Raw genomic sequence first — 14,755 nt, 5'->3', positions numbered from 1 at the left:
TAATTAAAATTTATTTGCTCAACTTCTTGACCTTCCAAAGCTATGTTACCCTGCTATATCTCAGAAAAGCCAAAAGTACAGCACTGACCAGAATTATCTACAAAAAGGGGCACTATTTCAGTAATGAATAGATTTTGTAGGGTACATTAACAACCAGGTACAAATACTAAAACATAAGAATTTCTTAATAAGAATTTTCAAAACACTATAAAGTTAGGGATAGAAAAAATTAACTGACTTTGCATACTTGTCACTTCTTTTAACTTTTTAATCCTTGGACACAACTGAAGCGACTTAGCAGCATACAACACTTCTAATATTAAATTCTTGCTGTTTCTTAGTCACTGAGTCACGTCTGACTGTGCAATCCCCTCAACTGTACACTACCAGGCTCCTCTGTCCATAGGATTTCCCAGGCAAGAATACTGGAGTGGGGTGCTGTTCCTTCTCCAGGGTATCTTCCCTACCCAGGGATGGAACTCACTTCTCCTGAATTGGCAGGAGGATTCTTTACAACTGAGCCACCAGGGAAGCCTATTAAATCTTTATGTACATACATATAAAATTACTAATTTTGTCACTTTTCACATGGTTATTTATATACAAAGAATGACTTAAGAGTTAGAAAGCTAGTAAATTATATTATATACCTTTAAAATGTTAAAAACACAGCTAACATTTTAAATGCATTTCTCAATGAGTACTTGAAATTAAAGAAAATCACTTTTTTACAATGTCACACTGGTTTGATCAAATGCACACAACATTTAGAAGCAGAAACTGCTAAGCTTATTGATTAAAGTCTTTAAGTGTTATAAGAAACCCCAATTTAATTTCAAAGTGTTTATACAGTTACTATATATTGACAATTATTAGGTATGGGATGTTATTTTCTAGTAATTCTGCATAGGCACCAATACAAATTATATATATATATATAATGTGTGTGTGTGTGTGTATATATATATATAGCACAAGTAAATTTTTGTACTTAATTTCTAATATATAACATAAAATCTATATATTGTTTAGTTTTTATATTTGTATAGCATAGATATGAAGCACTATATTAATTACTGAATCTCATTATCTTCGATTTTTAGATTACCAGCAATTATTAATTTATTTTTCTGTATTTTCCAAATGTTACCTAGTTATGTATCCATGACTTGTATAATCAGAATAGAATTTTTTTCTCTAAGGAGAAAAAAGTTTTTTTTTCTCTGTAAAGACTGCCCTCTCATTCAGCGTCTTGCTAAGAAGCCCTGAATGGCATTACGGGAGCGGCATGTCCCTGCCTTCAGTTGACCACTCCAACACATGTTTCACTGTCATTCTTGGCTTGAGTCCAGGTTGTATATTTGAGGTAACTTTATGTTGGTGTGCACAAAAGCCCAGCTTCTAATTAGTTTAGAAGAAAATTACCATATAAATAATATTCTGGACAAAAGGAAGAGAACTACAAACACGTAGACTCTCTAGATTATCAAGGGTGTATTGCTTTCTTTTAACTCAAAGTATTATTACCTTTGGAAAAGGAAACGGCAACCCACTCCACTATTCTTACCTGGAGAATTTCATGGACACAGGAGCCTCACAGGCCATGGGGTGGCAAAGAGTCAAACCCAACTGAGTGACTAACACATATATTACCTTATAAGAATGACATCATTGACTACATTTGTTAATATGAAGCTCAATTTTTCAATCTGTAAACAAAATAATAAAAAGCCCAACTTTGCATTGTTATGAAGTTTTGCTAACACTACATAGGATATTTGTGGAATTACTCTTCTAAGTAATCTGCAAAAAGAATATCTGGATTGTATTTGGCCACTAGTCATGCAAATATAAATGTAAACCTTGTTAGAAACAACCCAAAACAAACTTCTTCATAATTCTCTTCACCAAAATAGAAAAAATTGCCAAGTTTGTGAATCACCTAACTTGACTAAAAATTATTTAAATGTTCCTTAGCTATTTTGAGAAATTCATACCATACAAACAGTCAATTTTTTTCAATTCCTCTTATTTATATTCTTATCTCTCATGTAAGTGCACTTACTCAGTCTTTGTACTATACATTCTGTTTTAAGTAAAATATCTGGTGTTACCAGCTGCCTACAACCACATCTGCAAAGATGTGGTTTCTGCAAACTAAAAGAACAAACTGACACAACAGAAATCCATAGCTATAGGTGGATGGAAGGTCTTTCATCTGTAGTGCACACCTCTTATGGTAATTCAACAAAGATTATACAGGTTGAATAATATATGCAAGGTAAAATTAAATAAAACTAGAAGTCTAACTTTATGATATTGAAATCTTTAGTTTATCCTTTGATTATATTGCTAAATGAAGAAAAACAGTCAAAAATGTGCTACAAAGTCATTTTTATACAATTTCATCAAATAGATATCAAATGTCACAACTTTAGTAACAGAATATGATTATTTATTAAAAATAATATGCCATTCTTTAGGGGGGTTAAGATATTGCCTATTGTTTTTAGAATTTTCCTACCAATGAGATAAGATTTAGTGTTAACTTCTAAGTATGACCTTTTAAAATTTTACCTTAGCCTATCTTAGCCATGTAGGAATCTCTCTGTTTTAGAGCACTGGTTAAGACATCCTAGATTGCAATCAGGATAGTTTCATTTTAATTATGATGACCAAAATTATATCAATTAATTACAATCTTGTTCTAATTATAAGAAGTTTTATTTTAAAGAGGATTTCAGTGCCTAAAAGGAAATTAACCTTTTTTTCATTTATGTATAAATGACATAGTCTTCCTAAGCTATATTATATAAAAATTTCAAATATTTATTTCTGTCATACATTTTCAAGAAATAAGTATTTAGTCAAATGACATTTATTATTCTAATTTTATGTGTAAGTGATTCAAATGTGTAAATTAAACTCAATGTCTTATTTATTCTGAAGGAGATCAGCCCTGGGATTTCTTTGGAAGGAATGATGCTAAAGCTGAAACTCCAGTACTTTGGCCACCTCATGAGAAGGTTGACTCATTGGAAAAGACTCTGATGCTGGGAGGGATTGGGGGCAAGAGGAGAAGGGGACGACAGAGGATGAGATGGCTGGATGGCATCACTGACTCGATGGACGTGAGTCTGAGTGAACTCCGGGAGTTGGTGATGGATAGGGAGGCCTGGCGTGCTGCGATTCATGGGGTCGCTCAGACATGACTGAGCAACTGATCTGATCTGATCTGATCTGATATGATAAGATAGAACTATTTCTCATTTTTGATAAAAAATTTATAATACAAAAGTAATTTAAAGTATAAGAACCAAAGTCTAATGTCTGCATATACATTTTTAAGAAATGAAGGAATGTTCTTTTCTCTAGCAATCTGCAGAAACATAAACACCCAGTCAGATCCCATTTGCATCAAATTCCATTTGATTGAATTATAATTTGTAATAAATAAAATTGATACATTTTAACTGAACAATGTGATGATTTCAACAAATGCATATCCCCATTTACTATCACCACAATCAATGTACAGAATATTTCTATCACCACAAGATATCATCTCATGTAACTTTGATGTCAATTATTTCCTCTCTTCTCCTAAACTCTGCCCCAAACAACAGTGAACAACATAACCATTTTCTGACAACATATATTAGTTGAACCTCATCTAGAGTTTCATATAGATATGTATTTGGTTTTGTTGTTTGGCTTGTTTTGTTATGCTTTTGGCCATGGGATTTAAAAAATTTATTTTCTATGTATTTTTATGTCTATATTTTTGTGTATTATGAAGGTACTTTTAGTAGGAATCTTTTTAGAATTATCAACCATTTGTTTCCCAAAAAATGTGAATAGTATTCCATTTTATGGTCATAAAACAATTTATTCACCTTTTTTAGAACTTTTTTCCTACTTTCGATTATTGTGAATTAAATTATTGTGAATATGACCTGTATACAGTTCTTTGTGTGGAATCACATTTTCATTTCCTTGGGATAACTACCTAAGACTGAAATTGTTGTTAAATACAAACATTATATAACCTAATTTTTTTTAAGTATTAAATAGTTTTCAAAAGTGTATTTAACATTTTCTACTAGTACTAGCAAGATATGAGTGTTCCAGTTGCTCATCATTCTCACCAACACTTCGTGGTGCTCATCTTTCTACTTGTAGCATTTTAGAGGGTCTTTAGTGGATCTTTTGTGGTTCTGAACTGCAGTTTATTGATAACTAGACCTTTAAGTATGTTTGTTTTCATTTATATATAGGGTGTGTGCATCAATATGTGTCATTCATTGTGTCCATTTCTATCTACTGCCCATTTTAATACATTTTATTATCTAATTGTAAAAGTATTTTTTAAAAATATCATCAAGATTACAAATATTTGCTGTTATACATTCTGGACTGTAGTCCTTTGTACTCTGTATATTTGCTTTAACTTTTTCAAGTTCAATTTATTGTTTATTCTATAGCAATTATTATTTTGTGGCTTGTCAGAGAAATATTTGCCTATATCAAGCTCACAAAGATCTTTCTTCTGCATTTATCTTTATATTTCATATTTTGAACTTTTACCTTTGCTATAAAAATAACCATAGTAATGTTTCTCTATGCTGAGAAGTAAAGGGTGAATTCTTTACTTTCAGCTTTCAAGTGTAGATTTGGTTGGACTAGTACCATTTGTTGAAAGAAAAAAGTATCTTTCTCTTTGAATTTACTCTTGAATTTCACTGAAAACTAACTATCCTCTAAAGGCCTATTTATACAATGTCCTTTCTATTTCATTGGTACATATGTCTATCTTAACATGTATTTCACATAATCTTGATTTCAGGGCTTTAAAGTAACACTTAAAAAATAAATCTTAATGCTTTCTTAATTTTCCAAAAAAGTTGGTTACTATAAATTCTTTGGATATTCAAGTATGTTATAAAATCATCTCTATTTCTGGGGAAAACTTCTGAGGATGTGATTAGAATTATGTTGAATCTACAGGTAACTTTGGAGAGAATCAACTGGTAAACAAACTGATTCTTCAAGCTCATGAATATTTTATTTTCAGAATATATATATTGTTCATATTTAAATTTGTTCTTACAATTCATATTTGTTGATGCTCTTGTAAACTGTACTCTTTTAACATTAATTTTCAATTATTTATTGCTAACAATTGATGTTTTGTATTCTTGCAAAATAGGATCATTCCCACATAAACACAGCCATTAAGACCACAAAACCTTTGAGATCACAGTGGATTACTATTTCTCCTAAATTCATGCAGTAAGATAAATAAGAAAAATGAAAAGTAGAGCTATTTCCAACTAAAAGAAAAAGATAAATCTCCTGAAAGGAAAATAAAGTGGATCTCTCCAGTCTATCAGATCCTAAGATCAAAAAAGACAAAATAAAAATGCTGAAGGAATTAAGAAAGAACATAGAAATGTGGATCATTGTAACAAGGACCTAAAAGTAATAAACAGGAATCAATCAAAATTAGACAACTCAATTGCCAAGACAAAAATGACCTAAAGACAACAAATAGCAAATTAGATAATATGGAGGAATGAGTAAGTGACCTGGAAGATGGAGACAGAGCACCAAAAATCATCAATCAGAAGAACAGAAAAAATAAAAATGAAAAAATGATAGGAATAAATACTGTAAAAATATTATAAACAATTATATGCCAATACATTTGACAACCTAAAATAAATGATAAAGCTCCTAGAACCATATAGCTCATCAAAACTAAGTCAAGAAGAAACAGATAATTTGAATATACTGATCACTAGAAGTGAAATAGAATTTGCAATTAAAAAAAGATTCCATACATACAAATCTAGGACTAAATGGGTTCACTGAGAAATTCTGTCAAACATACAAAGAAGAATTTACACTATCCTTCTCAAACTGTTCCAAAATATTTAAGAGGAGGGAACATTCCAAAGTCATTCTAGGAAGTCCCATCATCCTAATATACCAAAACCGACAAAGACTCTACACAACAATGAAAATTACATGCCAGTATCTTTGATTAAGTCCTCAAAAATATTAACAAGGCAAATCCAATCACACATTAGAAAAGATCATACACCATGATCAAGCTGGATTCATTCCAGGATCACAAAGATGTTTCAACACATACAAAGTCAGTGTGAAAGACCCCTACATATGCTGTCTAAAAGCGACTCATCTCAGACATAGGGACATACCCTGAAAATGAGTGGTTACAAGTAGATAGTCCATGCAAACAGAAATTAAAAGAAAGCAGGAGTAGGAATACTCATATCAGATAAAATAGACTTTAAAATGAAGACCATTACAAAAGACAAGGAACATTACAAGGAAGGACACTACATAATGATCAAGGGATCAATCCCAGAAGAAGATATAACAACTGTAAATATCTATGCACCCAACATAGGAGGACCTCAATACATAATGCAAATGCTAGTAACTATTGAAGGGGAAATCGACAGTAACACAGTAATATTGGGGGACTTTAATACTCCACTTATACCAATGGAAAAATCATCCAAACATAAAATTAATAAGGAAATACAAGCTTTAAATGATACATTGGACCAGTTGGACCTAAATAATATTTACAAAGCATGTCATCCAAAAACTGTAGATTTCACTATTTTCTCAAGTACACATGGAACATTCTCCAGGACAGATCGCACTTGGGTCACAAATCAAGCCTTGGTAAATTAAAAAAAGAAAAATGAAATCATTTCAAACATCATTCCTGACCACAAAGCTATATGATTAGAGACCAACTATAGAGGGAAAAAAATTATAAAAGACACAAACACATGAAAGTTAAACTCTATGCTTCTGAATAACCAACAGATCACTAAAGAAATCAGAAAGGAAATAAAAATATACCTAAAAACAAATGACAATGAAAACATGACAACTCAAAACCTATGGCATGCAGTAAAAGCAGTGCTAATAGGGAAGTTTATAACAATACAAGGCTAACTCAAAAAAAAAAAAAACAACAACAACAAGAAAAAACATTGAACAAACAACCTAACTTTACACCTAAAGCAACTAGAAAAGGAAGAACAAGAACAGCCCAAAGTTAGTAGAAGGAAAAAAATCACAAAGATCAGAACAGAAATAAGTGAAAAAGAAATGAAGGAGACAATAGCAAAGATCAATAATACTGAAAGCTAGGTCTTTAAGAAGACAAACAAAATTGACAGACCATTAGCCATTAGACAGACTCATCAAGAGAAAAAAAAAAAAAAAGAAGACACAAATCAATAAAATTAGAAAAGAAAAAGAAGTTACAACAGAAAACACAGAAATACAAATGCTCATAAGAGACTACTATCGGCAACAATATGCCATTAAAGCGGACAATCTCAAAAAATGAACAAATTTTTATAAAAGTATAACCCTCCAAAACTGAACCAGGAAGATATAGAAAATATGAACAGACAAATCACAAGTACAAAAATTAAAACTGTAATTAAAAAAAAATCATACAATAAACAAAAGCCAAAGGCCAGGTGGTTTCAAAGATGAATTCTATCAAAAGTTTAGAGAAGAGCTAACACCTATCCTCCTCAAAATCCTCCATAAAATTGTAGAGGAAGCAAAACTCCCAAACTCATTCTACAAGGCTATCATCACCTTGATACTAAAACCAGACAAAGACGTCACAACAAAAAAAAAAAAAAAGAAGAAGAAAGAAAGAAAGAAAATTACAGGCCAATATCATTCAATATCATTGATGAACATAGATGTAAAGATCCTCAACAAAATTCCAGTAAATAGAATTCAACTACACATTAAAAAGACATATGATCAAGTAGGCTTTTTATCAAGGATGCAAGGATTCTTCAATACACACAAATCAATGTGATACACCATAGTAACAAGCTGATTGATACAAATCATATGATCATCTCAGTAGATGCAGAGAAAACTTTTGACAAAATTCAACACCCACTTATGACAAAGCTCTCCAGAAAGTAGGCATAGAAGAAACATACCTCAACATAATAAGGGCTATATATGACAAACCCACAGCAAACATTATTCTCAATGGTGAAAACCTGAAAGCATTTCTTCTAAGATCAGGAACAAGACAATGTGCCCACTCTCACCACTATTTATTAACATACTTTTGGAAATCCTAGCCACAGGGATTAGAGAAGAAAAAGAAATAAAATAAATTCTGATTGGAAAAGAAGAAGTAAAACTCTCACTACAGATGACATGATACTATACATATAAAACCCTAAGGATACCACCAGAAAATCACTAGAGCTAATCAATGAATATAATAAAGTCACAGGATGTAAAATTAATACACAGAAATCCTCAGCATTCCTATACACTACCAATGAAAAATGAAAATGAGAAATTAAGGAAACAATCCCATTCACCATTGCAACAAAGAGAATAAAATATCTAAGGAGACAAAAGACCTTTATGCAGAAAACTATAAAACACTGATTGAAGAAACCAAAGATGACACAAACAAATGGAAAGACGTACCATGTTCCTGGATTGGAAGAATCAATATTGTGAAAATAACTATACTATACAAAAGTGAAAAGTGAAGTGAAAGTGAAGTCACTCAGTCGTGTCCGACTCTTAATGATCCCATGGACTGCAGCCTACCAGGCTATACAAAGTAATCAATAAATTCAATACAATCCCTATCAATCTACCAATGATATTTTTCACAGAACTAGAACAAATAATTTCACAATTTGTATGGAAACACAAAAGACCCCAAATAGGCAAGCTATCTTGAGAAAAAAAAATGGAGCTGAAGGAATCAGATGCCCTAATTTCAGACTATACCACAAAGCTATAGTTATCAAGACAGTATGATACTGGCACCAAAACAAAAATACAGACAAATGGAAAAAGAATGCTGAGAGATAAACCCATACACCTGTGGGCACCTTATCTTTGACAAAGGAGACAAGAACATACAATGGAAAAGATGGTCTCTTCAATAACCAGTGCTGGGAAACCTGGAAAGCTACTTGTAAAAGATGACATTAAAAAAATTCCTAACACTATTCACAAAAATAAACTCAAAATGGATTAAAGATGTAAATTAGACCAGAAACTATAAAGCTTTTATTGGAAAACATACACAGAACACTCTTTGACCTAAAGCACAGCAAGATCTTCTATGACCCATCTCCTAGAATAATGGAGAATAAACAAATGGGACCTAATTAAACATAAAAGCTTTTGCACAGTGAAGGAGTCCATTAAAAACATGAAAAGACAACTCTCAGAATGGGAGAAAATAATAGCAAATGAAACAAGTAACAAAGGATAATCTCCAAAATATACAAGAAGCTCATGTAGCTCAATACCAGAAAAATAACCCAATCAAAAAGTGGACTGAAGACCTAAACAGACATTTCTCCAAAGGAGACACACAGATGGTAAATAAGCACAAGATGTTCAAAATTGCTCATCAAAACTAAAATAAGGTATCACCTCACACCAGTCAGAATGGCCATCAAAAATTCTACAAACAATAAATACTGGAAAAGGTGTGGAGAAAAGGGAACCCACTTGCACTATTGGTGGAAATGTAAATTGATATAGTCACTATGGAGAACAATATGGAGATGCCTTAAAAAACTAGGAATAAAAACACCATATGACCCAACAACCCCACTACTGGGCATATGTCCTGAGGATCCCACAACTGGACATACACCCTGAGGAAATCATAATTGGAAAAGACACATGTACATCAATGTTCATCACAGCACTATTTATAATAGCTAGGAAACAGAAACTAGATAGCATTAACAGATGAATGGATAAAGAAACTGTGGTACATATACACAATGAAATACTACTCAGCTATAAAAAGGACCACATTTGAGCCAGTTCTAATAAGGTGGAAGAACCTAGAGCCTATTGTACAGTGTGAAGCTAGTCATAAAGAGAAAAATAAAATCTAGAAAGATGGCACTGATGAATCTATTTGCAGGGAAGCAAAGGAGAGACAGGTATAAAGAAGGGACTTGTGGGGACAGTAGGATAATGAGAGGGTGTGAATTGAGAGAGTAGTATTGAAACTACACATTACCATATGTAAAATAGCCAGTGGGGATTTGCTTTATGATGCATGGAGTTCAAATCCAATCTTCTGTGACAACTTAGAGGGGTGAGCTTGGGTAGGAGTTGGGAAGGGGGTTCAAAAAGGAGGGGACATATGTATACCTATGACTGATTCATACTGATGTATGGCAGAAACCAAGACAATATTGTAAAATATCCTCCAATTAAAAATAAACAATTTTTTAAAAATAAAAAATCAATGTAATTCACCACATCAACAAAATAAAAGGTAAAATCTACATGATCATCACAATAGATGCAGAAAAGAGGACTTGACAAAATTTGAAATTAATTCATGGTAAAAATTCTTGCCAAAGTGTATATAGAGTTAATATATCTCACCATAATAAAAGCCATTTATGAAAAACCCACAACCAATAACACTAAATTGTAAAAGGCTGAAAGCCTTCCCAATAAAATCTGGAACAAGAAAAGAATGTCCACTCCTGCCCCTTCTAATTAACATATCATTGGGAGTCTTGGGCACAGCAAACAGACAAAAAAATAAAAGGTATACAAATGAGAAGAGATAAAAATATGATTATATGCATATGACAAGATATTCTATATAGAAAATCCTAAAGACTCCACACAAAAAGTACTAGAACTGATCAATTCAGCAAGGTAGCAGGATAAATATTAAATACAGAAATATGTTGCATTTCTTTACATAAATAAAACATCAGAAAGAGAAAGCTAAAAAAAAAAAAACAACTTGTTTAAAATTGCATCAAAAAATACTTTGGAATAAACCTAACCAAAGAAGTGAAAGACATACTCTGAAAACTATAAAAATATTCAAGAAAGGAAACTGAAGGTGATTCACAAAATGGAATAATATTCCATGCTCTTGGATTGGAAGGATTAATATAGTTAAAATAGCCATACTACTGACAGCAATCTACAGATTTAATGTGGTCCTTATTAAATTACCCATGACATATTTTATAAAACTAGAACAAATAACCCTAGAATTCATGTGGAAGCACAAAAGAGCCAGAATTGCCAGTGCAATCCTGAGGCAAAAGAACAAAGCTGGAGACATAACCCTTCTAAACCTCAGACATTACTACAAAACCACAGTGATCAAAACAGCATGGTATTGGCACAGAAGCAGACATGTAGATCAATTGAACAGAATACAGCTCAGAAATATAAACACATACTTTTTGTCAATTAATTTTAAATGAAGGATACAAGACTATACAATAGAGAAAAGACAGTTTCTTCATCAATTGGTACAGGGAAAGCAGCATGTAAATCAATGAAGTTAGAACAGTCCCCTACACCATAAACAAAAGTAGACTCAAAACGGTTTAAAGACTTAAATATAAGACAAGATACCATGAAAATCCTAGAAGAGAACATAGGCAACACATTATCTGACACAAACCTTGCCATGTTTCTTAGGTCAGTCTCCTAATGCAAAGAAATAAAAGCAAAAATAAATAATCAAACTTACAAGGTTTTGAACAGCAAAGGAAACCACAAACAAAATTTAAAAATTAACCTAAGAACTGGGAGAAAATATGTGCAAAAGATGCAAAAATAAGGGCTTAATTTCCAAAATATATAAGCAGCTCATAAAACTTTAACAAAACCAAGCAACTCAATCAATATATGGGCAGAATATCTTAACAGATATTTCTCTATTTCTAATATCTCTATCTCTGTTCCTAAGGAAGCCATAGGATGATCAAGAAGCACATGAAAGATGCTTCACACTGCTAATTATTCAGTTCAGTTCAGTTTAGTTCAATCATTCAATCATGTCCAGCTCTTTGTGATGCCATGGACTACAGCAGGCCACGCTTCCCTGTCCATCAACCAACTCCTGGAGCTTACTCAAACTCATGTCCATTTAGTCAGTGATGCCATTCAACCATCTTATCCTCTGTCGTCCCCTTCTCCTCCCACCTTCAATCTTTCCCAGCATCAGGCTCTTTTCCAGTGAGTCAGCTCTTCGCATGAGGTAGCCAAAGTATTGGAGTTTCAGCTTCAGCATCAGTCCTTCCAATGAACAGTCAGGACTGATTTCATTTAGGATGGACAGGTTAGATCTCCTTGCTGTCCAAGGGACTCTCAAGTGTCTTCTCCAAACCACAGTTCAAAAACATCAATTCTTCAGTGCTCAGCTTTCTTTATGGTCCAACTCTCACATCTATACGTGACTACTGGAAAAACCATAGTTTTGACTAGATGGACCTTTGTTGGCAAAGTAATGTCTCTGCTTTTTAATATGCTAAGTTGGTCATAACTTTTCTTCCAAGGATCAAGTGTCTTTTAATTTCATGGCTGCAGTCACCATCTGCAGTGATCTTGGACACTCAAAAAATAAAGTCTGTCACTGTTTCCACTGTTTCACAATAGTTGCCATGAAGTTATTAAAGAAATGCAAATCAAAACTACAATGATGTATCACCTCAAACCTGTCAGAATGGACATCATAAAAAAGTCTACTAATAAATTCTGGAAAGGAAAAGAAACCCTCCTACACTGTTGGTTAGAATATATACTGGTTCAGCCATTATGGAGACACTATGGAGATTCCTTAAAAGAAAAACAAAATTAGAGTTAACATAAGATCCAGCATGTCTGCAAAGGAAAAAAAGCTCTACACTTAAAAGATACATGCATCCCAATATTCATGGCAGCACTATTTACAACAGCCAAAACATGGAAGCAACTTAAATGTCCATCAACAGATAAGTGGCTAAAGAATATGTGAAATATTATACACAACGAAATATTACTCAACCACGAAAAGAATGATATGTCAATTGCAGCAACATGGATAGACCTAGAGATTATCACACTGAATGAAATAAGTCAGAGAAAGACAAATGTCCCATGATATCATCTATATGTGGAATATAAAAAGCTAGTTTGAATGTACTTATTTACAAAACAGAAAGAGACTCACAGACATAGAAAGTAGACTTATGGCTACTGAAGGGGAGGGGGCAGAATGGATAAAATAGGCATCTGGTATTAATAGATGCACATCAGTATATATAAAAAAGGATAAGCAAGGGATTACTGTATAGCATAGGGATCATTATGCTAAATACTTGAAATTAATACAATATTGTAAATCAACTGTACTTCAAAAAATGAGGTATATTTTAATCTTATTTTTTTCATTTTTCTTAACATTTTCCTTTTTTTATTCATTGTGTTCAAATTTTCTTTAATTATTCCAACATGTTTAAAATCAATGCTTTGAAATCTTTCTTATTTTCAAGTTTGTTTATATTCATTGGCCATCCTCCATGTTATGAGTGATATTTATTTTCTTTCTCTCTTCCTCTCTCACGTGACTCATACTTCTGATTGGACGCCAGAAATTGTGATTTCTACACAGTTGAGTGTCCTTCATACTTTGCCTACCTACTCACTATCTTGGGTTTGGAATGAACTCAAGTTTACCTCCATCTTCTTCCCACCACAAACAACACTGAAATGAGCTCTTGAATATATTTCCCTCATGAATCACTGTGAAAATTTATCAGGAAAATGTCCCCAGGAATGTTATTTCTGGGTTCCAAGTAATTTTATCCTCAATTCATATCAGTAGTATTAAATTGGTCTCTGGAAAGACTTCCTCAATAACCATCTTCTAGCAATGCCAGAGATTTATTCTCCCCCCAAAATTATATTTTTATCATCTGACTCTGTAATTTTTGTCATTCTTATAGATGTGTAATGATATCTTATACATGTAATTTGCATTTCTGTGATTGCTGATGATTTTGACATCTGTTTCTTTCTGAGCATCATCACTTATTGGATGACATCTGTAAATACCCTTTCTATATTATTTGTTCATTTCTCCCTTTGATTTATAGGTGTATATAGGATCATTCTGCAGGTGTTAGGCCATATTTAGAAGAGAAATTTAAGCATCCACAAACTGGCTAAAATTTATTAGTATACTCATGATTTTTGAAAGCTTGGTTATGTATTCAATTTGGGCAAAATGACTTGAGGATAGGAACAATAAAAATACATAGGGTAGCAATGATAAATACTAAGTTTAATTTTAAAGAAGAAAAAAACAGGCATAAATATGAACAGAACACCTTTTACTTGTTTAGAATTAGTCTTATGCCCACTTCATTATATGTGCTGTGCTGTGTTTAGTAGTTCAGTCATATCTGACTCTGCCAAAACATGATATTTAGCTTTAAATTAGATGGAACTCTATGATAATTTGAGATAAAAGTGATTATTCCAAGAAAATAGGGGATAAAAACCAAGGAATTTTATAGTCTAAAAAAAAAAACAGAATACATTCATAGGAAATTGATTTTTAAAAGTAGTAGATATGAGGTCTGTACTTTTTGTAAAGGCTTTAAAGTCTAAGCTCCTTGATAGCAAGCCCTATTTTACTTAACACTCTTCAGATGTTGCAGTTTTTATTTTCGTCCATCCCTTCTTCTTTAAATAAATTAACACTTAAAACAGTTGTCTTTAACATTTTTAAAAGTACTGTTTACAAGAACTAACTTATTCTAAGATTTATGCCATCCAGCCATCTCATCCTCTGTCGTCCCTGTCTCCTCCTGCCCCCAAACCCTCTCAGCATCAGAGTCTTTTCCAAAGAGTCAACTCTTCGCAT

The sequence above is a fragment of the Bison bison genome, unplaced genomic scaffold (assembly GCF_000754665.1).
Source record: "Bison bison bison isolate TAMUID 2011002044 unplaced genomic scaffold, Bison_UMD1.0 scf7180017864035, whole genome shotgun sequence".
NCBI classification, from domain to species: Eukaryota; Metazoa; Chordata; class Mammalia; order Artiodactyla; family Bovidae; genus Bison; species Bison bison.
This window is presented reverse-complemented; position numbering follows the sequence as displayed.